The sequence below is a fragment of the Molothrus ater genome, chromosome 5, assembly GCF_012460135.2.
Source record: "Molothrus ater isolate BHLD 08-10-18 breed brown headed cowbird chromosome 5, BPBGC_Mater_1.1, whole genome shotgun sequence".
NCBI classification, from domain to species: domain Eukaryota; kingdom Metazoa; phylum Chordata; class Aves; order Passeriformes; family Icteridae; genus Molothrus; species Molothrus ater.
Window position 1 is genome coordinate 45,476,647 of NC_050482.2, and position 25,535 is coordinate 45,502,181.

A 25,535-nucleotide genomic window follows, 5' to 3' on the forward strand; every position below is an offset into this window, starting at 1 on the left:
GTGTGCTGTGGTTTTCTGGGGTTTTCTTTCCTCAAAACTGTGATGTTTTGATTAACTAATGTTTTTGACGATGTCTGATCATGAGGTAAACTGAAGTGTAGAGCGTGTCTGAGAACTAGTTCAGCTATGAAATGAAGGCTAATTTACTATGAGTTCAAAAGGAAATTATATTTTCAGGGGAAAAAATTGGGATCTATGAAGTCAAGCTTTTATGTGAGCCTAAGTGTATTTTGCAGGTTAGCTGTTCCGATGGATTTATTCCTATCATGTCTAAAGACAGAAAGGAACATGTCCGTCACAAAGCAACTCCAGCTGTATTAATTTCAAATGAGGATGTCATCTGTATTGTGGAAGACACCCTTTTTACTTTCTATTTTCCAGGACTTGCTGACAGAGCAGCAAATTTACCACCAATCACCTTTGTCTCACCTTGCACTTTCCCTCCACAGATGCCGGGGTCTTGCTGAGCCCTTGCCAATGCTCGGAGGCTGTGCCGAGCAGGAGGATTGCAGTGAACCTCTTCCCACGTCCTGGGGGAGCCAAATGCCAGGTGTGGCTAAACCCTCCAGGGGGGTAACACAGGTGCGTGAAAAATGTTGGGATCATGGCTCCATATTGATTTTATATTAATGTTTGACATGCAGAGTGGGAATAATGTTCCAGTGGCAATTCATCTCAAGACATGCACTACTATACAAAATAAATGTCAGTGTTTGCCCTCCATGCATGCAGCCTTCTGATTCACGCAGATAATTTGAAGATTTTGAAATTTAGGTTGTCCACTCCTCTTTCTTAACAGAGAAAAATTAATTAGAGCGTCCTGAAATCATTGTTAAGAAAATAATATCAGGTATTTTTTTCTACTCCTTTTGCTCTTCTTCAGAGACTTTGAGCAACATTAAATGTTCAGGCTCACCAACAGGTCTGATCCATCCTGTTCTTCTTCTGCTTTCTGCTGCACCTTCCTGTATCTCCCTGAGCCTTTCTGATGACTTCTTAGTGAAAGTCCCATTTCAGATAGTATCAGAGCAGAGAGATAGAATGCTGATTCTAAGCATGAATATATTCTGATAAATCACAAGTCAGTGATTGGTAAAAGCGAAGTTTTGATAAAAAATGAGTCAAGTTCTATATAACACAAGCCAGGCCTCATAAACAATTCTGATACTTTTCATGTATATGCCAGTTTCTAGGCTATTACAATTATGATCAGGTGCAATGTGAAGCTTTTGAAATATTATGGTCAATGAAAAGTGCACACTTCATAGTTAGGAACTGAAATCCTATTCCTTTAGTCAAAAAATGTGCACAAAAAAGGGAAAAAAAATACTCCACACTCTATACTGTCAGAGAACAAAGGCTGATGATGTGGGAATGCCCTGAAACTTGCAGAGAGGTTTTCCTCTGCTGAGAATGACATCCGTAAACATCATGGTGGGAACACTATTCACTGATGCTTGGAGAGCAACGTCTGATCAACTTAATTTTATTGCCTGAGAAATAATTTGAATAATGTGAAATAATTTGTCTCTATTCTGAACCTGAAGGCAAGACTGAAAATCCAGGGTGTGCGTTTTCCATGGTGGCTGAAATCAATCAGACTGGGGGGACTTGTATGACTTGTGCATGTAGCTGGTACCTTCTGTGATCAAGATTCTCACTTGATTCTCACTGCAAATTTTCTGGAGCTGTCTGTTCCTTTCTGTGGTATTTATTTTCCTATAGACAGGGAAAATTAAAATGAGTAAATTATCATGTCAGTAGGCTTTAGGAAAGGAAATATACTATTTTCATTAAACCAAATATGTTCTTAGAAGAAATTACTTTCCTTTGGTCAGAGAAAGGATGGTATCCTCACTTCTGGTTTCCCCTGTGACTTAAGAAAACACACAGAAAATCCCCATGGTGAGCTAGGATTTTTGCTTATTTTAATATTAAGGGATATTAGTTCAGTCACTTTACAGTAGTAAGAAACTGTAGATACCATAGTATCTGCTTAAAAAAAAGAATTATTTTTAGAAAAAACAGAAAAACTGATTTGTTCACTTAAGCTTAAAAAGGAGATACCAGGTGGTCTCTTACCCAAGATTTGGGCAGATGATACATTCAAGGCTTACAGAATAAAGAATCATAAGCCTCAAGCATCTCTTCTCCTCATATTCTTTTGAATTACTGTACAGTCATTTATGTAAGTGGCTTCTGTTGCTCCCTTAATGACTACATAATTTTCTTGCTGCGTTTCCTCACATAGGATCACAGGATGACTACACAGTAACTTCATATCAGTCATATCAGTATTGGACTAGATAATCTTAGATTTCTAGACTGAAATATCTCAACAGAATGTGAAAAAAAGGGGAAAAAATATTATGCTTTTCATGCTTGAACAAATATAACAGTGATGAGAAACTAGTTTTTTAAGATTAAGTCAGTGGAAAGGTATTGCTTGAAACTATCTTTTAATATCTTAGTTTTAAAATGATACCCCAATACATTCCACAAAAATACTGAATAAAAATATGAATTTTGACCATTTTAAGTGCTGGTATATTTACAAATATTTTAATTTCTTCCGTAGTAAAATGCCAATTTTAGAAAAAAAAAAATATTCAGAGTAAGTTTTTGTGCAGGATTTTGAGTAGATATTACAACAGAAGTGTTGTTTTTTTACTTACTGGCAATACACTTAAGTGTAAATGGCCTAACAAGTTAATTGAACAATATTTTCTTATTACTTATCCTTTTGATCACATAAGTTTTTTTCAACAAGATAGAAAATGTCTTTTAACTTTCAGTTAGATAAAAAGACTTACACAAATATTGCTTAGTGACACTTTAAGTGAAATGGTTTCTCAAAAAGAAAATTAGGACTATTTAATGTTTTTCTTCACCAAGGAAAACAATACTGAGGACAGAAGAAACTATTTATCTGGAGTAAAAAATGCTTCCCTGTTCTTCGGAGATGCAAATACCTTTTATTTCATCATATCAACAAATTTTTCTTATGTTGTGGAGCACAGTTTGCTTATAGCTTCTGGTCCAGAAAATTATTTTGAGATGCTGTTTAAGCAGTAAGCCTGTAATAGTTTATTATGTTGTGAATTTCCATTGCTCATTCCTATTGTGCAGGTAATGACTTTGGGGGCAGAAAGTGAAATTAAATTCCCCATTGAGTAGATAAACACTCATTTATTACTGCTTCTCTGGGTGCCAAATTATAGGCTAGTTGATAGTGAGAACCTCTACCAGTTTTTAGCCTTTGACTCCAGATGACTGAGGTAATCACATGACTCATATCACCTCCAAAGGAAAGGCTCCTCTTATGAAAGAGTGATTGAAAGACTGTTGCTGCATTATTAATAAAAAACAGAGGCAACACAGAATCCCTGATGTCTCAGGATGATGAGGTGAGACTTTCAATTGTCCCACAAGAAATGGTTTTATTTATTTTCTTCCATCAAGTTTTGCATTTCCTTTGTTGCCACAGGCAGATGTAGCGCTTTCATGTACAGAGTATAAAATGCAAATAGCAACTCTACAGTTGATAAGTGGTTGGAAATGCTTCGTGCCACAGAATGGCAAACCTACTCGGCATGTGTTATCTCATACATACATTTCTATTTTGTAGTACATCTGCGCAGGGTTCCTGGGTAACCTTGACAAGCAAGAACACTGCTGAAGTCACAACAATGGTGATATGGGATGGTAAAATACTTGGAGCAAGCATCAAAATAGAGCAATTGCTTCAGTGGGAAAAAAAATCACTCTTCCTAATCACATACACATTGAATTGGTGAAGGGTATGTAGTCAGAGGCTTGGTGTTTCATTAATGATGGATGATGTAAGTCAATAATGTAGTTTAAAATTAACATTTAGTAAGGACTCACCTATGGTTAATTTATAGTAACTTCACTTTTATTTTGATGATTTAGGTTCAGTGCTCCAGGAGGCCTGCCTTGGGAACACTGTCTAGCAAGTTTAGCTGATAATGTTTAAAAAGAGCCAGGGGAGTAATGACACATAATTCATATGAGGTTTAAAGAAGCAAGAGATTCCCTCTGATCTAGAACATTCCTATTGTTTATAGCTCACTGTCATTGTCACCTCTTTCAAAAGGAATTAATTATCTTCATGAAATAATGTACTTCCTTATATTTCTTATTTAATAAGAATTTAAATTTCTTAATAAATTTCTTATTTAATAAGAAAGTTAAAGGATTAAACTTTCTTCAGGTGTATGAACACATGGTGTTTATTTTTGTGCCCCCGACTTTGCACAGCAACTTGCAATCGGTGTATGTGAAATGTCTGTCAATAAGTACTTACCTAATGAAATAATACTGTTTAGAAACAATGTGCCTTGGCTAGGTGATATTATGTGGCAAGGGTAAATCACACCACAAAACAGAGTGCAAAATTTAAATTAATGAGGTCTGGTTTAGGGCTTTTTATAGTTAAATTGATTTTAAGTTAAGCATATGTTTGTCTTTATTGCACATTCAACAGTTTTATTAGTAAAAAGTGCTGAGGTGCCGTTTTAGTTGAAGAACAGCAGCACTCAGCAAGCTCTAAGTGCAGTAGGCTGGTACCATTTGTGTATGTTGGCATGGAAAGGACAGTACTGTGGAAGTTAACAGTGTGCTTGTAGTTCTTTATCATACTTTAGTTGATCTGTGATTTCCATGCAAGTCCGAAGAAAATCAAACAGGATTTGGATGGTCAGCATTCTAGAAAACTTTCCCCAAATCTGCAATCTGAAGGAATTAGTCAATTGAAGAAACGTTTTGGATTGAGATTCAAATACATGAGAGGTTGTTGCAAAGAAGAAAGTACTAAACTGTCCTTTTGTCCATGGGGAACAGGAGAAGAATAATAATGTTTTTACATTCTTAGTGAGGGAGATTTAAGTTAGGCATTGGGGAAACCATTGTAAGTGTAAAATTAGTGAAGCACAGCAGCTGATGGATTAGAGATGCTGCAGCGTCCCTCTTGAAGATTCTGGGAGTGAGTTAGGCAAACTTCTGTCAGAGGCAGTTGAGTGATCCTTGTGAGTAGAGGGGTGGCAAAGACAGCTCGTGGCATCCCTACCCACCCTGTCTAGGTCAGCCCTGTTTTTGCATTGTCCTTGGGAGGCAGTGAGATTAAAAACTTTGCATTGCAGTGGTTTCTTTACCCTGATCTGTTTTACGATTGTGTCTCTTACTTTGCTCTTGTTAGGGTATAAGATAAAACCTAGATATACTTTTGACCAGCAAGTTTCCACAGCTTTTTTTATCCCAGGAAGGGTATTAAAAGAAAATGCAGCATGTCTGTTTAATACTATCTTAGCCCTTATTTTGTGTTATTTGGCAGTATTCTTTGTTTGGATGTTGTGAATGAAATCTTTTTCTAATAGTCTGAAACAAAATTTGCATATTGTCATTAGATAAAATTAAATTCCAGAAATTTATAGGTTAACTTCCATTTTTATTTAAAAAGATTTGTGGAAATTAATTAAATTGGAGATTGTAAAATGCCTTTCTGTTTGTTTTTTTCATATGGTAGCATAAATAAATAAAGTCCTTTTCATTCTAAATCTATGTAGCATTACATCATTTCCCACATCAATTTAAGCTTCGGTTCTCTAGAGATGGTGTTATTTACAGTAAAATCCTATGGTATTCAAAGTAATAAAATATGTCCTGTCACAGCTGATGAAGACACTGTTTTCTAGAATGGATGGTAAAGTTCACTGGAGCATTAAAAAGGGTATTCCTGGTTTCTCATATGTAGATACAGCTTAAGCACTTGAATAAGCAGCAGAGTCATTAGGATGTCTCCCTGTAAAAATACTGGTCTTGGTGGTGAGAAAATAGAGTATTTTTTGCTCATTGCTCTCTTTCTTCCTTATTTTTTCTTAGCATCTGACCTTTCTTGCCTTCATATTAATTTGTCCGACCTGTAGTTTGCCTTTCCATTTCTTCTTTTTGTTTCAGTTCAAGAGCTGTAACAGGAAAATTGTATTGGAGCCCCACTGATATGTTTCCTTTGAATGGTAATAGAATTTAACTGACTGATATGATACAGTCCTAATGAATTTTATTTACAGCATTGGGGATTAGAAAAACACTTTCTAACAAAAACCAAACCATTGTTTTCCACACAAGTGCTTGTTCCAATGTGCTCTTAGATTTGGAAAAAGAGCAGCGCAAAGTTCCATTAGCATTTTTTAATTAGAAGAAATTTTAATTGTGCTCTAAGACTTTGCAAAGATCTGCAGTCTTTCTGAGTGCTAAAATAGTGGCATATATAGCTTCTGCCTCTCTTGAATCTCTTCTTTGAAAAGCACAATTAAAAGTGTATTTTTGCTGCTACAGTCACCACACTGTAGTTCTATGACAATTTTAGAGGAGGAATTTACTTTGAGTCCAACACGATGGGGCTGAAGAGCTACACATGAGAGGGAATATATTCTAGTGGGTTTTTAATAGATTTTAAAAAAACCACTGTTTGTCTTACAGAAACAAGTAAAGGGCCTCCTGTGACACATAAGATTTTGTAAGCACACTGAACTGGCAATCAGCTAATCTCTGGTGTCAGAACGATATCAGTAATTGGATCCCCTATGAAACAACAGGAGTCAGTGGTGGGTGGATTGTTTCTTTGCAGTGCAGTGCAGGCAGCTGAGTGCTCCGTGCTCAGCTGCGAGGTTGTGGGAGCATGATTGCCACGGTACCAGGAGAATTGAGACAGGTTTTTAATTACCGCTTTATTGAATTATTTGGTATTATTTCTTGCAAGTGCGCAATGAAGCACCATGTGAGAATACTAATTTCTACTCGGTTAATCACGGGTAGTAGGGCTTCTGTTGCATGCTTGTAGCCTGCTTGTGTCTTTTCGTTTTATAGTAATCATGAGAGATACCACTTTTACACTTACTGTAGGTAAATTTTTGGGTCAAAAATAGTGTTGTTTATGAGCTTGTGATATTGTGATTGAAAGTCACAGGAGAGATTTCAGCTTTTCAGGGTATCACAATGGGAATGCCTTGTTGTTCAAGAGCAAAAAAAAAAAATTCAAAATGTAGAAGGGAAAAGTAAGAAATAATTTTATTTTCTGTTCGTAGTAAGTAGGCCTGTTTTGACTCAACTAATTATCAGAAGCCCCTGTTCTGCTGTAAGTATTTTCACCAAGAGCAATAACTCCTACAAGACAGATGTCCTGATATTTTGAAAGAGTGGTTTAAATATGTATGTGTATGGTTTTTTGCATCTATTTGATGTTAAAATTAATTTTAGAGACAGCCCTGATGTAAGATGCTCTTTTTCTTTTACTGCTTCAGTCCATACTTCTGTGAAATAGTATAGCATATTTTCCAAGCCATTTAGCTCCCTAAAAGGCTAACTTTTTAATCACCAAAATACCAAATAAAGCCAAGACTTTGAAACTGTATAAAACCTTTTACTGCCACATTATGTACTTAGTATGACTTGAACAACAGGTTGAAGCTCCTGAAGTTAATTTTTTTCTCCAGCTTTGACATAATTTTCCTTCACCCATCGCCTGGAAATATTATTAATTCTTGAATGAGTCAAAATACTTGAAAACTTTTTTACTATCTTATTCTAAATCTGGAAGAACTCAAAGTCAGTCCCCATTTAAATTATATCCATTGAGTGGAATTGGAAATGGAGAATATCCCTATGGGGAATAGAGAATATATACAGGTAGAGAAATGCATAGAGGGAACATTTCAAAAAGGGTTTTATTTATAATGGATGTTTGTGTGTTGTGTTCTGTGTTTACACTTTGTTTTTATAACTGCAGAAATGAGCATAATTTCAGCATTTATCACCCATCCACAGAGACACTTTAATTGTTACTTTGCTGATCAGAACTAGGCAAATGGAGGGAGAACACTGTTGTGTCTTCCCTGCCGTGTGTCATTACTATCTGACTAACAACAGTAAGCTGGAGTTTCATGCAGTTAAAGCAGGATTGTAACTGACTTTGTGAAGAGATCAAGGAAGGATATTTTAAGTCCAGTAAGTTTTAATAACCTTTCAGAGAAAGAACAGCTTTTGATCTGATTTGGCAAAGAAAAATTAATTCTCTTTGGAATTAATTGCTGCTCTTCCGAGAACTGTTTCATGGAAGTTAGCTGCCTAAATGAAGGAACTATGGGTGAGCCCAAATCAGTTTTGTCTTTTCTGCCCTCAGTAGTAAAATAAAACAAATTAAATCAGGTGTATTTGCCTCATTCTTTTATTTTGCCTGAATGAATGCTACACATAAAAGTAAAGTATTCTCTTGCAGAGCCTTTAAATATCTGACTATCTTTACCCCACTTTATTGGGGTTCTCTCCCTGAAGCATTGGTTCAGAGGAGAATTTGAGTTTTTCCTTGTCCTTTCTGAAACTGCTGCTGTGGTAGACGTGCACACACTATTATGTTTTAGGTTTGGGTTTTTTTGCCCTTTTTTTTTTTTTTTGAGATTGTTTCCTCAACAACTACCACTCACCATAATTTTCGCAACATTTAAATGTTTTTTTTTTTCCCATTGTAGTTTTCTGTGAGAAGGCATTATGTGCAGGGCTTTGCTGCAGCCACTTTCCACATTTAGAGTACTGTTTTTATAGCTTATTTTGGCAGATTGAGCAAAGTTATAAGATTTCTAGGTAGGAAAGTTAGACAAACAGATCAGTACTGTCCTTGGCACTGATATTTTTCCAAATACTCTGTTTTCTTAGTTGTCTTTTTCATATTCCATATAATGTCAACATCACAGATTCAGGGTCTAAATCAGATTCCAACTTTTGGTTATCGCTTCTCTTTTTATATGTTTGGGTTTTTTTCCAGCAGCATTAAAAAGATAGTTTCCTTATCTTATTTTCTTTGTGTGAGAAATGCCATTTAGGTTCTACTTTACTTTAACCAATTATACATTTTTTCCACCTGTTGTTTCTGCGGTGGGGTTGTGCAATGAGGCAGCTTCCTGGTTCCCAGGGCTAGGTTGCTTGACAGGCTGTGCTGGCTAATTGGTCTCTGCCATTTTCTCTCTTTCTCTCCTTTCCCTTGCTCTCCCAGCTGGAGCGGAGCCTCACTGGGAGCAGCCCACAGAAAGCATTCTCCCTGAGCTTCTGACAACCACCTTGTATTCGGTGCTGTTAATAGCGAACAAAAGCAAAAGTCCTCGTGTGGGCTTCCTGCAAGTGGTGGGGAGTCAAACTGTGAATTAAACATCTTTCCCCTCCTTTGCAGCTAGAAAAGAAACATATCAGTGATGTTTGAGGCACAGATCAGGCAGCTTTTTCAGAACACCAAAGAGACTGTTAAGTTTTTGATACAGGGTTTGTTTTGTCCTTTGAGGAGAGGTAATCATAGCATGTCACATTTAGTAAGGTAATGGATTTAAGAACTGAATCATGAGGTAAGTATAATAGAAGTATAGCAATCCATTCTCACACACTATATATAAACTTTGAGCATCCTCCTGCTCTTCAAATTGAACAAACCCATATAAAAATGGATACCTTTACCAGTGTTCAGAAAGGTGAAGGAAGTTAATGCTTCAAGTGGTTTAATATTTTATTTACCTTCTTCGCTAGGATTTTAATTCAGTTTGAAAATTATAGAAAAGATTTCTATTCATGTCATTTCATAACATCATGTGAACAACATTTACTGGTAAATTGATGCCATCATAGAACAGAACAGTCAACTTTTTAATGCATATTTCAAGTTGAGAATTTAAACATAACACTTGATGTATTCATTCTTGAAATTCTATTTTAAAAAGTGTACTGAACAGAATACAGGAATTTACAACTTCAGCATCTAACCTGTCTTGATTCCATCCAATCAAAAAGTCCTGTAGGTATAACATGAATGTGTTTGAAAAATTTCAGTGTTGAATAGTAAATTGACTCTGGTTTTGCACATATTTTCATTTGTTTTAAGAAGATATATGGTCCAAAGTTAAAGTTTTGTGGCATCTTTATTGTGTACTTCCCTGTTTAACCTGCTAACAGCTCTTTGTTTGCCTCTGTTTTTCTTCGGTCTATAGTTCTGGACTAACAGTCTATTTAAAACCTATATATGTATTTTTTATTTCTCATATAAATACAGCCTTAATTCCATGGCGAGGTATTTTGATAATTTTGGGATTAGGTTGTTCTTTGCTAGGACATATTCCTAATGATCTGGAGTGCCATGATTAAATCTTGTATGAAATAAAACTTTCCACTTTAAGTAAACTCAAACTTTAATTTGCAACAGGATAACATTGATAATATCTCAAACACCTCTCTCAGAGTGACACAGTTGTCCAAGTGCACTATAAACTGGCCTTGAGCTGCTACAGGTTCTGCAATTGACTTGTTGGAGGATGTGCTTAGCAAGATCAGTGTTAGTGTCTCTGGATAGTAAGGATTTTCCTTGTACACCAGCTTCTTTCATCTGTGGACATCTACCTAAAGTCCACAGCAGGTACTTAAACCAATGCAGCTGCACAATGGCAGATGGCCACCAAAGTTGTTGAACTTCTAGCTAAATATTCAATTAATTTTAATATTGACTCTTGGGTCCATTCTGCCTTATCCTATTGACTCACAAAAATCAGTGGAAAGCATCAACAGAGAGGTTTCATTTACTTCTTTTTGACCTGACTTCATGTATCTTGTATGTGTCTTGTATGGATACCTATAGATCAAAATAATTCCCAAAGTATGTAGATTGAAATTAATTGGTAACTTGGTTTAATTTCAGCTTTTTCAAAATTAAATTCACAAAATATTTAGGTTGAATTTTTTTTTAAATATGAACAATTGAATTTTAATTCTGGTCACTCAGGATTAAATCTAAACCTGACTGCTAGATCCCTTAGCCATTGAAAACAGTTTATTTACTAACTATACCTGCACAAAACTGTTTTTAAAATAAATGCCAATCTGCAGTTCAATGTTATGGTGAGTTTTTCACATATTTCAATTGACTAAATGGTTTATAACAGCTTGTACTGTACAACACCAAAATTATTTTCATCATCATTTTCTCAGTTATATACAAAGCAAAGATTTTGTCAAAGAAGTTTACTAAGTTGTGGGTTTATCTGGCTGTGCCAGTGTTTAAGGAATTAAGATCTGAAATCACTTCCCTGGAGGAAAGACATGGTGAAGTACGTATCTCTGGTCACCAGTGGCCGTCTCCTCCACCCATCTGTTCTCTGGGAGGAGCTGAGGTCCGACTCATGGATCCCTCTGGATGGATACAGGGAGGCAACTGGTGAGCCCTGTGAAGTTGGTCCCTCCTGCTCAGTCGTGGTTCCTCTTGCTGATGTCTGTGGAGGCTTTCTTTGGCTTACCTTTGAGCAGGAGAGAGCTACAGAAAAGACAGGACTGGGCTAGGCAGCAAACATGCTTTATGAGAAGACAAAAAGAGAAGCTTATGGAGGAGGTGTGAGTGTTGTCTAGCCCATTTTGTCTGCTGTCAAATGCCTTTCTGTATTTCTAACTAGTCAGTGCAGGCAGTTTCCTTGAAAATTAAAACGGGAAACATTCTGGTGTATGTCAATGAATATGCAAACAGACAAGTTTGGGGATCCTTTGACTTCAAATCTCTTAACCAAATGAGAAGTGTTAGCACACTTCACAGAGGAAGCAAAACAGAGCTAGGACAACTTATTCTTTGCTAGAGGACATCACTGCTATCTTTAATTGCTCACAGCTGTGGGTGTATATGACCACCTCTCTCTGCTGTTATTCTGTAAACAGGTTTAAGGTAATGCCTCCTACAAAAACCAGAATAGAAATGAATCCTAAATGAGGATCCATTCAAAGATTGCTCTTAAAACTAAATATAGTTTTTAAAGGGCATGTTATGCAAAGTACCTATGATGGTTGTTCTTGAAAATGAAGGTAAGATTTTGAGAAGAAGTTAGAAAGTTTTTTTTATTTGTCATAAGTTTTTCTTCAACACCATATGAACCCTTGTCTGCTGATCAGTTAAGTGCTTTTGCAAATATGAAGTGAGGGGAAAGAGATTATTCAGAAGAAAATCTGTATGGTATAAAGCCTTCTATTTCATAAGAGAAATCAGATCCAAATTCAACTAGTAATGATTCAGTAGTTAGCAGTCAACTGTTATTGCTTGGTCAATAGCAAAATGAGAAATCGAGATGATACCTACTGGGTATTTTTGAAAAACTCTTTTCCACCTGAAGCAAATGTATTTGCTGATATTAATGAACATTGGAGTTGCATGGGAAATGAAGCTGCAGGAATTTTGTAAGGCATTTGATTAGTATTTATCTAATGCTCATGACTGACACTTGTGGTAAATGAGGCCAGATTTTAGATAGAAAGTCCACTATTTTGGCTGCATTTAAATTTTTTCTTTTGTAGACATTCTTTCTGTACTGTTTAAACCAGAGTACACTTTTCATTAACTTCAGTGGATGGAGGAGCATGCCCTTGCATCATAATTTTATTGAGTCTTATTGGAAAAAGTCTTCACATAGACCCTGGAAATGTTTCATGTTTCAGAGAAAACAGACTACATTACGATTATGTATAGAAAATGAGGAAGAAGACTTTAAAGTAGAACAGATTCATATTGATGGTATTTGCATTAATGGCAAGTGCTAGAAAGGTTTGCATGATCTAATTCTCACTTGATGACCGGGGTGTATAATAAAGATGGAAGGCATTTCCAAGCCATTGCTGTTACTTGTTAGTCTGTTCTATGAGTACAGCAAAATTTCTGGCTGCTTCTGTGGAAATGACTGAAAAGTATTTGTGAAATTAAGAAAAAAATCTGAAAATTTGCCATCTTTAGTAGAAGCTCATCTAATTTTAATGTACGCTGTGGGTTCAAATTCATGTCCCTTTGTCAGTAAACTAATCTGAAAGAGTTTAATTGGGAAATACCTGTTACCCTTTTCCTCAGTGGGACTGAGCTTTCAAACCTGTTCAAATTCATCATCAGTCTTGTACAAATTATCTTAGAAAGCCCAAGGAAAATTCAATGGGAATATTTCCCTCAGGATCCACTACACTGATTACAAAAAATATCCATGCTTAATATGGAATTTATGTTTATATTTTCACAAAATTTTGCTGAAAGAGATTCAGTGTATACATTCATGTGGAGCCAGTGAAATTGCAAATGCTTACAGCTCTGATAAATTTTTTAACAGCTTGCATTTACACCAAACTCTGCTTTGCACTTCTGACAAAAATACATATGTAACTCCCAGGGCATAACATGTGTGTTCGTTTTCACACCACACATGCAAATCTGATGCATCAGACTTGACAGTGTACAACAGAACATTTCCTATTTTGAACTAGCTCTGCTAATACTCTGTCACCTTCTGTAATAACCCTTTACCTTTCCTAGGGTGAACCACAAATGTTTGCAGTCATGAAAAGTTGACAGTGTCATGCAACACTGATTTCTTGTCATTACCATCAGCTGCATGATCCTGTAATGTACAATAGCAGCAGCTGGAACTCAGTTGTGAAATAAAGACCACACAGTTGGCTTTTGGGACCTCCTACATTAGTGTTGTGAAATTCCTATGGAGTATGACATCCTTTTTTTAAAGAATGCATAACTTTCTTACAAGTAGTGTTAGTGTTTGCTTTCTATTAGGGTTGCAAAATTGTGACTGGCGCAGTCTCAGTAGAAGCTTATTCTCCTTTTACCGTTTAACTTAAATTTTGCGGTGGTGGAAACTTGACCTGATCTTTCATCAGGTTGAAGGTCAAATTCTTTTACAAATTAGGACAAAATTAGATTAAGTTCCCTATTTTTGGAGACCCTCAGAAATGTTAGCATTTTTTCACTTCCTGTATCAAATTTCTGATGTCATCAGAAAGGAGGGTTTAGCAGCATTGTCATCAGAAAGGAGTGCAGGAGTGGCAGGGGAGACCTCTAATTCACATTCATCTTTAAATCTGTGACAGTATGGTGAAGGCTGTAGAAGATGCAGATTTTCTTCAATATCCACCTTATTGTAGCCCTCTGTTGTCTGGTCATATTTCAGTTTTACAGTAAAGGAGCTGTTAAATTTTGTCCCTTCTGTTCTGTTATGTTTAAACATGTGTGATTCCCTGTAAAATTACTGACATCTTTAGCATCTCATCCTTTTGCCCAAGAATGCTCTTTTGCACATGATAAAAAGCTGTTCCTCTTACTGAAACAGAGCTCATATGCCAGGCTTACTTAAAGTCTCTGGAATGACAGCATGAACTTTTTACCACAAACAATCAGCTGGTTGCCTTAGGCTTTAGAGACCCGTTTGCTTCTCTTTCATCTGGTGGGTACCTGAGGTCTTAAAATTCATCCTCTTACAGCTTTCTGGGAACCAGAGGCAGGACCCTGAAGACTGTGTCCCATTTACATCCAGTGTAGAATCAGCAGATTTCACAGGAAGAATGGAATTCAGAAAGTAGTGCCACAGAATTCCAAAGCTGGGTGCCCTGTGCTGCTTCCTGCTGTGTCCATCGTGTTGTCTCTGCAGTCAGTGGTGCTGATGCTCTGCTGGAGGGAGGGATAACTGCAGCTTGCTTGTTGTGGATGCTGGGTTTATCAAGCCCTGCTACTTAAAAGCATTGTTTATTAAACCAATCAAACAAGGGAATTAAACAGATTATAGGCTTATGTTGGAGCAAGTGAAAGACAGAAAGCGTGTAATTGGAAGGTGGAGTGTTTTGACAGCTTCTGCAGATGGCAATAGACAGAAAGGAGGATTATGTTCCTAAAATGTAACTTTTTTTTAAATAATGCTCAAATAATTCTATCAGCTCTTTTGAGGGTATTGTATTTATCAGGAAATGTATGACTGCATCTCTTTCTAGGTATTGGTTATGAAAATTTTACTTTTTTTTTTTCTATTCATGATCCAGAACATTTTGTGAGCGGTCCTATTGTTCAGTTTCTGTACTAATTTTTGAAGTAATGCTCTGATTTAGTTTTGCAATGCGGTGTTATCCAGACTGATCATGAATTCAGTATTGCCTCACAAACTTTGTGTTATTTTATCACTCAGCAGTGTTTCATATTCAGTATCGTGTCTGATGAAAAATATTTAAATGGAAGATTGTTTCAGAATACTTATTTTTCAGAAACTTACATAAACCTAAAGATAATACAGTGAAGAATTCATTTTTACATGCTTTTGGCTTTTGACTTTTAAAACAAAAAGGATTTCCTGGGGGATATGTTTGTCTACCTCTATTTTCTCTCCAGCATATGAAATGACAGGCTATACAAAGTGCCCAAATATTAATTTTTGTGGCATGTCTGTGTATTCATCTGTCAACCTTCAGTGAATTTTCTGGTTTTCTATTAGCTTGTCCCAAACTGCTGGCAAGCTAAATTTCTCTAACAGACATCAATTCACTGCATTAAATTCCTATTCTACTCTGCAAGACGTATTGATTGTTTTTTTCTCAGCGAAGTGACAACTACCATTTTCATGACAATAATAGAGATTGATTACAATTTTATGGAAGAGAGAAGGAGCCAATATTGCTGAAAGAACCTTGGGGCTTATAAAAAATTGGAAAAAAGATCGTTTGAATTAATAAAAAAAATAATTAATTCATCTGTTGCTAATGAAGCTGAAGTATTTTTGAAATAATGAAAACTACAGTAAATGCATGATCATTGCTGAAGTCAGGCAAATTTAAATGTGTTTGTAGCATTTGGTGCCTGAAATCACTTGAAGAAATGCTAGTAATCCATTTTGAAGGGCTCAGACTATGAACTCTATAAAACTTTAATAGATTTTCCTATGTATGTAGCTGTGCATGATGACGTATGTGTGATCGTGCTGTGTTAGCTTGATCAGTGGAAGCTGAACCTGGAAGACTGAGGAAATATTGTTGGACTTTTTATAGGGGCATCTATTGAAAACCTAAAAGGAAATATATTTATTTTGGTGGGGGGTTTTTTGGTTTTTTTGGGTTTTTTTACTATTAATTTCATTTACGTCTCACATTATATTCTTTGCTGAAGATATAAACTGCAGGTCAAGCTCCTTTACTCTTTTCTCACACCTTATCCACTCTAAAAGAAGCTGGACCAAGAGACAGTGAAGGATCAAGATGAGACTTGAGTATTTAGATTTGACCTAGAGTTTGTTTATTTATGACACGGTGTCAAAGTAAAGTATAGTAACAGGATTCATGCAGGGTATAACAACATATACAGTTTACTCGTGCTTTTATGTGTTATCTTATATTTAAACAAAACAAAACCCGTTAATAGATACTTTCATATAAGGCAGAGTTTTCTCTGTGTGCTATGACTGTAAAATTGTATGAATTTTTGTTCTTTTTTTTTTTTAAACCAAGGTTATAATACAATGCATGTAAGACTTTTTAACAAACTGCAAGGTAGGATGGAGAAGGAAAAAAGTTTTGCAAATGACTCTAGTCTCTGAAATGACACTTTCTTTTGCAATTAGTTTATTCTGTGATTCTCCATCAAGAAATACGAAGAGCTACAATTTCAGTCTAGGAAATGAAATTCAGAAAAGTAAGCTTACAGAGGTAAGCCAGAGTAGTATGCTAAACTAATTTATTCTGTGTCTCTTTCACACGTGAACATGTGAGCACAACTTTTGAAAATTTTGCTCCTACCTCCATATAAAAAGTTGTAAATTGCCACAGTTCTTATTTAGTGTTGAACCAAACATAAGCCTTGTTTGGGGAGACTCAAAGAAGAAATGTTTCAGAATTAGGTGTGAGGGCACACCTTTTGCCTCGTTTAGCGTACTTACAGGTATGTCCAAATGTTTGGATTTTTTCTTACAGTTCCAAATTAACTATAAAGCTTATAAAGGATTTTTGTTGTGAGATTTTTTTACTCTGAAAGAGTGAGGTGACGGATTGTTTGCCATCTGCTAATTCTATATACGTAAATGTTTAAAAAAATGCAGAGCAACAGAGCTGCAGATGTAGTGTTCAAATGTAAAAACAGAACAAATAAATGAGTACATACATCCCACTCTGGAATTTGCATAGAAGCCTAGTGGTTAAATTAACAATAGAGACAATTTCTGTATTTGACTTATCATAACATTCTGTACTCTTCGCAAACTGTTCTAAAATTTTCAATGGTAAACTTTCAGCACAAAAGTGATTTCAATATTTTAGGGAAAACTGTTGAGCAGGAGAAGGTAAAATCATTACGTCATTATAAAAATGAATGTTTATGACCTTTTAAATGACAGCTGTAGGGCCAAAACAGCTGGGTAAACAGGTTGAACTTTTTCTAAGTGGCAGTTCTCTCTTTGGAGAAAAGTGTTTGAAATGTCTTTATGAGACCGGTTGTGATTGGGTCTGAACGTATTGTGGTTTGCCCATGGGTGGTAAAATTTGTGATAGTATATCCACCAGCTTACTTGGAAGAGCACTTGGCTCAGTCTCTGCTGTATATCTTATGTGATTTTTGCAGGATGCGCACCTGGGATTTGCAGGAGTCCAGGTGTCACTTGATGCTGGCTGTAAATTGTAAAACGTTGGGCTTCCACTTGACTAATTTACAGTGTGCTAGCATGTACATTTATGCTCCAAGAAGTCAGACAATTGGCATTGCTAATTATTTAGGAACAATCTCAGTTTTCCTTACATTTTCTGCTTGGAAAGAAATCTCTGTCTGGATGAGATTGAGGGGTTGCAGTAGAGTTATATGGAGCAGGAGAGGATCCTGTGACTCCTTAGGTCGGCTGTAGTGCTGCACAGGAGTGGATGCTCTGCCACTGGTGTCTCCTTCATTCCACAAACATGTGGAGCTGCTCTTTTGGGAAGCTGCTGCTATCAGCCCTTAAGCACCCACATTGCTTTCACATGGAAGCAGGGGAGAAGCCTTGGTGCTGCACTCCCCAAAGAAGCCAGAGGGGCAGAGAGTGACAAGAGAGACATACCCCTATCTCTTGCTGCTCCTCCAAGCATGGTGGATGAGGGCTCTGCGGTGAAACGCGGCCATGGTGAGCTCACAGCAATGCTAACTGGATGGCCTCCCACAGTGTGCTTTAGAATCTGATTTAGGCTACATCTATGATGGTGCTGTCTGGTAATGTGTGCTGTCTGCAATGATGCATTTCACTGCTCTTTCCTAGTACAAAATGCTGAGTTCAGAGGAGTTCTGCCAACGAAAAGTGTGTTCACAGCAGTATTGTGCTTCCTCGCCATTTTGTGAAGCAGGAAAGTTCAGTGGCAATTAGATGGTGTCAAATAATAGTCAAAATGCCCTCTGTGACTTTTTGTCAGATTTGTTTATAGCTAAGTAATTCTATTTGACTGTGCAAGACCAGGCAAATGCTTCTGAAAGTTATTTTAAATATTGTCATCAACTTGAACCTATGTAATCAAAAGTAATGTATCACCAATTAAACAACATGTGAAATTCCTCATAGGAACACTGGCTGAATTGTCTTTTAGTGTCCTTACTTTGGCTTGAGATGCTGAAAGCAGCACTAGAAATTCTGCTTTAAACTGAGCTACACAAATTAATATTTTTAACTGATTTTGGAAGTATAATGAGGGAACATGCTTGTTTCTTATTTTAATTTCCACTTTGAAATATAAATTCATTTGAAATCATTAAAACTGAATATAATGCTTGTATGCGATTGATGATTAAATTATCATTGCATTTGCTAATTTTTTAATATCCTGTTTTTGTAGTGAAATCTTAAAGTATTTAGCCAGATTAGGGACTGTGGTATGAAGCCCTACTTTCATGCAGTAGGTGAAGAACTCTTAAATCAGTCTCTGGAGTTATTTAACAGTTACCAATTACTCCTGCATTGTAAACAATCAAAGTGCTTGTATCTGCAGGCAGTAGATAACCTGAAAATCAAATATATCAGCTCTGCAGAGATCCTTGAGGAGATTGTCCTGTCAGCTAAAACAAGAATAAAAGATGTGATTGTAAATAACATTTGTGGGACAAGCAGGCTAGTAACATTCATTTGAAAAATAAATATGAACCACCTGTAGCCCACAGTGGACATTAATTGTACATCTGTCAGAAAACAAAGTCTTAAGAAACTTGTGGGCTTTGCTTCCTGATTGTTTTAAGTTATGCTTTGCCATCTTATGATGTGAGGGCATCCCTGACCCGCTCTTTGTGAGGAGGTGTAATGGATAGCACTGATCCTGTCAGAGGTGTTGGAAACCCCAGCAGTTCAGATTCTTTGAGTCATGGAGTAGCTGCTAGCCCGACATTTTCTCTTTTTTTTTTGTGAGAAGACTGTGGTTTTGGCTACATGCATGTCATAGGGATTTTACTTTAATAGAAGACTTAGTGAATGAATGAATGAAATTGAATAGCATTTCTTACCTGATAACTTTTTTCTAGTTTTGTTTCTTGTTACTGATGATAAGAGAAACTAGTCATAAGATATAAATTTTGATTGAAATGTCTCCATCCCTATCCATAAAGCAGATGAGGAAAAATTAAGATTTTTATATAACCTTATTTCAAATGCCATCAGCATTAGAAATAATACAAATTTTAGTGACCCTTAAAATTAATCCCATAGCACTGAAGTTGTTAGAGATTTGGCTGGTTAACACAAGTGCTGGAGTACAAAAAGAGCTTCCAAACCAGTAATATTGTGACAGACAGTATCATTGAGAACACTAGGCTGATCCTGTAAGGATGGCTGTGCTGATGTTTAAGTGGTAAGCTTTTTTCTTTTGTTTTGAGATAGTGAGAGGGTGGTGATAACAATTTCTTTATAATCATTTGTGGTGGAAATATTTGGTAAATAAATGAAATGGAGGGGAAAGAGGAAATCTGTTAGCTGCTGTTTTCTTGCATCAACTCTTTTTTTTCCTCTTAAAGATAGCTATTTAGTCCATTAGTGGATTTCTTTCTCCTTGCATGCTGGCTTCCTGTAGGTTTCACTGTGGAGTAGCAGGTGTACAATTCCAAAGTGTCTTTACAAGTGGCTCAGCAGGGCTTCCTGTGCCATACATTCACTGGAGACAGCTCATCTGTTTAATCCTTATGTTTTAGTCAACCTTTCTTATTATGCGGACAGGGCTCCCATGCTCAGCTGGATTTTGACTCTCAGAATGAATTGATGGAGCTCTTTGATCTTTGCTGTGTATTGCATCTGTTTCATCTTTCATCTTAATGCATGATCTTCCTAACTTCTAGCTAATGCTTTATTTTGTTTATTTTACCTTTTTCCACTTGAATGCATCAATTTTATTTTGTTCTTTTAGCATGACTTTTTATTTTCAAGGAACTTGATTGCACAGCTTTAACATTATGATAATTAGGTTGGTACGGGCATTTAAAATGCAGGCAAAGACTCTGAGAGCCGTGTCATTTTCAGGGTTGGCACTTTGCATTTTAGAGCCTTGATCAGAATCCTTAAAAGGGATTAGTGTAATTTGTTACAAACTTACAGATTAGTGCATCTGGTGATAGTGGTGATAAATAGTGGACATGCCAAAGAAGTAGGTTGGGACAGTACACACATTTGGAGCAGCCTGCTGCTGGGTATTGACACCTGAACTACAGTGGCATTGAGCAGTAGTGGGCAGAACTTGAGTTTAATCAGCTCCTTAAGAACTGGTAAGAAGTTATTCTTTTTCTTAGTTGTGGGTTTATCCTACTCCAGGGAGTTTAAAGACATTCAAATTTCCATGTTCTAATTCAGTCAAATACTGAGCTACAGTTACATTTTGGGTTATCTTCACCCCTCCCCCCCCACCCCATCCTAAATTTAAGTATGACAACCCTACTCTTTTGCAAATGAAGGCAGCAAATTAACAATTTTCATTATACTTTTCAGTTGAAACTAGCACCACCAACAGAGCATTTTTTAATGGTATGATTGATCCCTCTACACATACAATAGAGTTTAAATTCTGTTCTTAAAAAGATTTAAATCAGTGTTCATCTTCAAGTGAGAGTAGAAATTTAATTTTTCTCATGATCGGTAATGCTGGAGTGGAGAGAGCATTTTCAAATGAGCAAAAAGTCTACAGCAGCAAAACTCCTGAGTCTTTGCTCATAAGAGGTTTGATATATTTCACTTCAGTCTAGCATCTTACATTTCTGGCATATTCAGAGCCATTCCCCATTTTGTTGCATATATGGAACATATTTTGTCCCTTTGGGAATAGCCAGCATTTGAACACTAAAGTTTTTGTGGGTTTCTTTTAATGCTGTTTCTCTGGAGAAGGCTCCTTGTGCAGAACTTCCACTTCCCTGTTTACTGTGGTAAAACCTGGGGCAGTTGATTATTATGTGATGGGGAAATCTGCATTTAAAAATGGAGACAGATCCTCCAGAGGTGCTTCTTTGGTCAATGACATATGACCCATTCAGTCACCTTACAGGAGAATCTTATAGCATCCTTGCGCAAATACCATCTGTATAAGTGAGGATAAAAAGGCATAAACCAGTAAGTTTTGGGAAAGAACAACATTTTTAATTTTGAATTCGTTAGGCTTTATTTAAAAGGAACCATAGCCTCACAAAATTATTTGTTTTAGGCTTGATTTCACTGTGATGTAAGTAGATGACACTGTTACTAGTGATAATTTCTGTAATGAAGAAGTAAAAAGAGACCTGAATCTGATATAATACAATGACATCTGCTGTTGTTGCAAAACAAAAAATGTGATAATTTTGCCTGATATAATAAACAAGCAAATAAACCCCCCACCTCCCTCCCTCCAACCCCAAACTATGCTTCTCTTGCTGTTAGATCATCTTCTTTCAGCTACTCTTTGGTATAACACTCTGTAAGAGCTCTCTGTCCTCTAATATTGAAAATAATAGGTAGCTGACATTGATGGCAAAACCTTTAAAGATATATAAGGAAGAAATTTAGAATTTGGGGAAAAAGTGATGACTGACTTGGCCTCCTTATCTTTTTGGTTTTTTTAGTTTGCCTTTGGAGCTGTTGCCTTTTTACTGCTCTAAAAGGAATCAGTTGTAGAGTATTATCTGTCAGGAAATTAACTATTTATATTGAAAGAAGCTCATTAAGTGAATTTAGAAAATTATTAATATCCTGGATGCACGTGTCAGGCACTTTCACAATTTGAGACCTATCTTTGTAGAATCCAGACTCAAAATGTAACTACATTAACTCTATACTCTATTTTTAATGAAATTTTATCAGACGCTTTTAGTGGTTTATGTTGTTGGATTTAATTTTTTTTCCTGTCTATTGGGTGTTTGGCTTATGTCACTTTGATTGGATCATTGAAGTTACAACCTTTCTAATAGGTCATGCACCAGAGTTTGTTTCTGCCACATTATTAGTGTTTTACATGTTTCAATTTTATTCAGACAAAATGGGTAATTTTATGAGACTACTTCAGCAGTAAGTGCATTTTTTATTTTGGAGAAAAATATAAAATGACACATTAAACATAAGTACCATATAATCTAAAGAGATTGTGTTGCTGTAGCATGGCAATATGTTTTCTCCAATGTGTTTTGTGTTTGTTGTCTCCAGAACAAGAATTTGTTTAATTCAGTTGCTATTTTGTTCTGTGTGTGTGTCTGCCATCCCAGTTCCAGTTTACTGCAGGTGAGAAATTTTGCATAGGAGATGCCTTCAGGCTGTAGAAAAGGCTTTTTAACCACAACATTGGGAATGAGTTTCCTGTAAAACAGTTCAAGCAGTGCCTTTAGGGAAGAAGTATTACTAGCTCCTGGAGTTGTGGTGCTCAGATGTCTCACTTGACCCAGCGAGAGGCTCTCTGGGAAAGGGCTTTTATACGCTGTCGTTCCATTAAGACAATGCAAGCTTTTTATTGCCTCATCTTTAGAGAATGATACAACCCCCAACCCCATTTCAAATCCAGAATTTTTAGTCTGAATGTTAATGAACAGCCTGTCTTTTTTAAAAAATAGGCAAACAAATAGTTTAGGACAGATTAATTTTTTGTTGACTTCAGCTCAATCTTTCTTATTCCAACAAGCATTTCTGTTTCACAGATATATTGTAAATTACTGATTTTTTGGGTCATTCTGTTATATAGGTAACAGAATTGAAATTCTTGTCAAATGTGTTGCATTAAGCTGTCCTGGCTTTGTGGCAAGTTAGCTTCCATGCCATGAGCGGGTAGAAGCTGGGAGCGGACATCAGGAATGAAAATTGCTCCTTGCTTGCCTTTACATTTTTTCCGGGACATGTGCTACTGGATGTTGTCAAAGGCAGGGTGCTGGAGCATATATATGTAGTGTCTATATTCTTAATGGTCAGTTTAAGAAGAGGTATGTCAGACTACTAGTGCAGGTAGCAAAACAGCAGAGCATTGGTGAAACAGAGTGGCAAGGAAGAAACATTTGCAGCTTTTAGTCTTGTCGGCATCTGGCCGCAGCAGGGCAGAAAAAGTCCTTTAGTTCACATGTCCTGACAATATTAAAGTGGGACAAAACTGGACCTGTTCATCACGCTGCAGGTGGAGAAATGGTCTTTCCCCCCTTTTTCTTTCTTTATCAGTTCCTAGAATATAGGCAAGATTGTTTTCCTTGCAATGCATTAATATTTCACCTCTGCTCATTCTGTACTGAGGATTGACACAACATGTGGCCTCTTCACATCTGCCTCATGGCGCTTCCCCCTCGAGAAGCTACGTGTGACCTTTGCAGACATTGTTCTGCACTGTGAGACTTTATTATTTCATTCTTTTCAGTGGAATATATGTGCAGTTTAAACTGCAGGCCAGCTGCTTAAAACAAAATTTAAAAGAAAAAATATCTGTGGCTTTCAGGTGCGTATGACACGGCAAAATGAGAAACCATACCATAAGGTCGCTGTCTGCACTTGCATATGCTTTTTCTTGGATTGAGACGGGAATCAGTGTGTCCCAAAACCTTAAAAGCTGCTGTTTTCAGGAAGAGCTTCACTGCAGACCAAGGTTTTGGTCCTTGGACCCAGGCTCTACTAAGTGTGTTCCCTTAAAGATCTGCACTGGTGTTAGTGTACCCCTCCTGCACTGGCATTGTGCCCTTGTGTTACACTTTTCCTTCTCCTAGTTTGTGTTTTCTAGCAGAATCAAGCATATAGGCTCCTTATTAATTGGCAGCCGCTGAACATTAGAAGTTAATTTAAAAGCCCACTGGATTGTAATGTGAAGAGTACTCCTTTCATTACATTGTTCATTATTTTAAATGTATAATTTACATATATTATTGCTTAATTTCACTTAATTTTTTAGAATGAGGTACTGAATGGAAGATTTACAGGATTTATGAGAGTACAATGGAAGGTTTATTAGATGGACATTTTTTAAGTTAAGCTTACAAATAAATTGTTTTATTTTGTTTTTTGTTTTTTTTTTTTTCCCTTTAGATAATGGCTCCTACTCTTTACTATATTTTTCTACATTGGATCTTTGGGATTTGAGGGGTTTTTTGTTTCTTTTGGTTCCCCCCCCCCCCCCCCCATCCCATGTAGGAATGCTAAGAATGTAGCAAATACTGTAGAAATCCTGGAGTAATCCAGTCTTTACCAAAATAAACCTCTCTTTTGAGCCTGTACCACCATTATTATGGCCATGGTTTGCATTTTCTTTTTTTAAACTGAATATACTTTTAGTTAACCATGGTCTATCCTTTATCTCCCTCTATTCTAATGAAATTTTTCGTTTACCTGACCCTGAATTTACTCCTCCTATATCAAGTATGTTGTCTAGTTGCTTCCGTGGAGGTCTTTGTTCACTTCCTTTGTGTATTCCCCTTGATATGTTTCCTTTTATCTGAAATTCTCATTGTATGGAGGTTTTGGTAATTCTAATATTTATGTCTCAAAGGACAGGGGAAACAACCCCCCAACCAAATATGGCTAATTTTTCAAATGACTTAAGAAATTGAGGGCCAAAGTACTCAGAGGAGGTGCCCTGCCCTCTTGTGAAAATTACATCTCTAATTCCTTTAATTTGGATAATCTCATAATTTTTACTATTTATGTTGTTTTTGCTTTAGACAGTTCATAGATAAATAGAATAATTCAATTTGGAAGAGACATCCAGAGGTCAATTAGTCCAGCCTCCTCCTTCAAGCAGGGTTAAAACTGAATTCAGACCAGTTTTGCAATCTCCATGAGAGCTAATAGAGATAGTACATCCATCCAGTGTATAAGTTGTTCCACCAGTATTCAAGTATGTAAATAGGTACAATAATTCATTTTCAGCAGATTCCTGTCATGCTGTCCATCCTAGTAATGACAGAGAAGAGCATTGTGACAAGCCCAGTTGCTTTGTTTATTATAGCTGAGGGTTCATGAAGTTAATTCCATATTTTCCCACAGTGAATTTTGAAGTAATGAAAAGGAAAAAAAGTGTGAATAAGAGGAAAACCAGATGTAATTGTTGAAAATGGACAAAAGCATGTTCTTCTGGGGTCCCAAGTTTGATCCTTCATTCCTGCATCTTTAAAATAATTGGTCAGGTCAATGTGTGTCTGTCAGACACCATCCTGTTTGTTTTCCAGTTTTGCCTGCTCAGATCTGTTCTGACAGCTTAGAAACCTAGTCAGGTCTATGCTGGTGGCTGAGAGG

At 36.5% G+C, this 25,535-nt stretch overlaps 1 long non-coding RNA gene across 1 annotated transcript in view; it reads left to right on the top strand.

The window, feature by feature from the left end:
• The first annotated feature begins 467 nt into the window (after positions 1-467).
• LOC118698045 (uncharacterized) overlaps positions 468-25,535 on the top strand; it is a 49,137-nt gene continuing 24,069 nt past the window's right edge. Inside the window, exon 1 of the long non-coding RNA XR_004981831.2 lies at positions 468-582. This is a non-coding gene — a long non-coding RNA (uncharacterized LOC118698045). The remainder of the gene's footprint in view (positions 583-25,535) is intronic.